Here is a 2,249-nt window from a genome sequence, read left to right as displayed (position 1 = left end):
AAGACCACTGGAGTGGGTTGCCATTTCCTTTTCCAGTGCATGAAAGTGAAAAGTGAAAGTGAAGTCGCTCAGTCGTGTCTGACTCTTAGCGACCCCAAGGACTGCAGCCTACCAGTCTCCTCCATCCATGGGATTTTCCAGGCAAGAGTACTGCAGTGGGGTGCCATTGCCTTCTCCGCAAAATACATTCACACCCTCCTATTCTTCCTCTCTTTCTCTCTTAGTCGCTCAGTTGTGCCCAACTCTTTGCAACCCCATGGACTATATGGAATTCTCTAGGCAAGAATACTGGAGTGGGTAGCCTTTCCCTTCTCCAGGGGATCCTCCCAACCCAGGAATCAAACCCAGTTTTCCCACATTGCAGGCTGAGCCACAAGGGAAGCTCAGGAATACTGGAGGGGGTAGCCTATCCCTTCTCTAGTGGATCTTCACGACCCAGAGATCGAACCAGGGCCTCCTGCATTGCAGGTGGATTCTTTACCAAGGGAGCATTCAGGGAAGCCTAAGTCTTATTCCATCACAGCATTAGATGACCTCTAGTGTTAGCTCCTCTAAATCAAGTCTAGGCATAGATGAGTTTTCTTGCATGCAATATTTTACTTGCTATACCTAGAGTCAAGTTCCTTTGAACTTGCAGGCCTGTGGAGTAAAGAGATAGCTGCTCCTCCATACTCAACATACAAGTATGCCTAAGGCAGAGGATGACCACTAAAGACATTCTTGTCCCAGGAAAGAGAAAATAAGAAGCACAAAAGAATCACAGATTCATAGCAATTCTCAAAAAAAAAAAAAAAAAAAAAGGTAAATTCAAGAAATCCCGATTGCTTGCTAGAAATGATTCTCCAGGCCTTTACTCCACTCTCAGAATTCTTGGTGCTTCTTGGTAGATTACACTTTGCTGTCTTGAAATCATTTTTTTTCAGATTGAGATTTGAACCCACAAGGCTGGGATTCAAACCTGGTCAAAACCCTGCTTGGGACTTGAACCCACATGGCTGGGATTCCTATCAAGCAAAAATCCAGTTTGAAACTCTAACCCACATGGCTGGGGCTCAAACCCAGCCAAAACACATGGTCTTTCAAGTGAGATCACAGAACTAGTTTTATGACCTAATGAAGCTCAGGCTCTTGATGTCTCAATGCAGAAAGAATTCAGTGAGAGACAAAGTGGTAGGTAAACATTGGGTTTACTTTAGAGAGAAACATACTCCACAGAATATGGGCCATCTCAGAGGTGAGTGCAACCTGGAAATGTGGTCTTGTTAGCTTTTATGGGCTGAGTAATTTCATAGGCTAATAAGTGGGAGGATTATCCCAACCATTTTGGGGAAGGAGTGGAGATTTCTAAGAATTGGACCACCCCCACTTTTTGGTCTTTGATGGTCAGCTTTGGAACTGTCATGGTGCTTATGGATGTGTCATTTATATTGTTGACATGTTACAATGAGCTCATACTGAGGATCAAGGTCTATTTGAACTTGACTTTTCTGCCATCTTGGGCCCATCTGATTCTCATCCATTTATGTTGTGTCATTCTCTCAAAGATCTGCCCTGTCACCTTCCCTCCTGTTTGACTTTGAATCACCCTTCCTTGGCTATGAAAAGCAGCACAGGATTTCAGTTAAGTAGATTCCTCAACCTATTTCTGGCTTGTAAAAGTTTGGAGTTCCACAGGTTTTTTTTCTGTTTTTGTAATATTTTTGTTCCCTTTTTTCTGAGCTGGAATATCTATGACACTGCTTATATGATTTTCTTCAAGGTTTTTTATGCATCTCCTTTGAAGATTAATGGCGTTCACTGCAGTAGACAAAAGGTATATCCACTTGTCTTCTGGATAAAAACTTCTCTACCGTAATCCATTCTTAAGGGACAACACCCTTAAAATTCTTGGAAACCTTACTTTTTTTTCAATTTTTTTTTTAAGTATGGTTGATTTTCAGTGTTGTGTTAGTTTCAGGTATACAGCAAAGTGATTCAGTTATACATACATGTGCATACATATATATATTATTTTTCAGATTGTTTTCCACTATAATTTATTATAAGACATTGAATATAGCTTCCTGTGCTATATAGTAGGTCCTAGTTTAATTATTTTATATATATATATATAAATATTTTATGTAGTAGCGTGTATCTATTAATCCCAGACTTCTACTTTATCCCTTCCCACCCCTGCCTTTCCCCTTTAGTAACCATAAGATTGTTTTCTATGTCTTGTCTGTTTCTGTTTTGTAAACAAGTTCATT

General features: G+C 40.4%; 1 long non-coding RNA gene across 1 annotated transcript; it reads left to right on the top strand.

Annotated features, from left to right (window-relative positions):
• The first annotated feature begins 1,173 nt into the window (after positions 1 to 1,173).
• On the top strand, positions 1,174 to 1,901 carry LOC132345836 (uncharacterized). The gene is made up of 3 exons (XR_009495419.1): positions 1,174 to 1,234; positions 1,545 to 1,620; positions 1,760 to 1,901. It is a non-coding gene; the product is annotated as an uncharacterized lncRNA (long non-coding RNA).
• The last annotated feature ends 348 nt before the right edge of the window (positions 1,902 to 2,249 follow it).

Source organism: Bos taurus, chromosome 7 (assembly GCF_002263795.3).
Source record: "Bos taurus isolate L1 Dominette 01449 registration number 42190680 breed Hereford chromosome 7, ARS-UCD2.0, whole genome shotgun sequence".
In the NCBI taxonomy this organism is placed as follows: domain Eukaryota; kingdom Metazoa; phylum Chordata; class Mammalia; order Artiodactyla; family Bovidae; genus Bos; species Bos taurus.
Note: the sequence above shows the minus strand (reverse complement) of the source record. Positions and strands in the feature narration are given on the sequence as shown.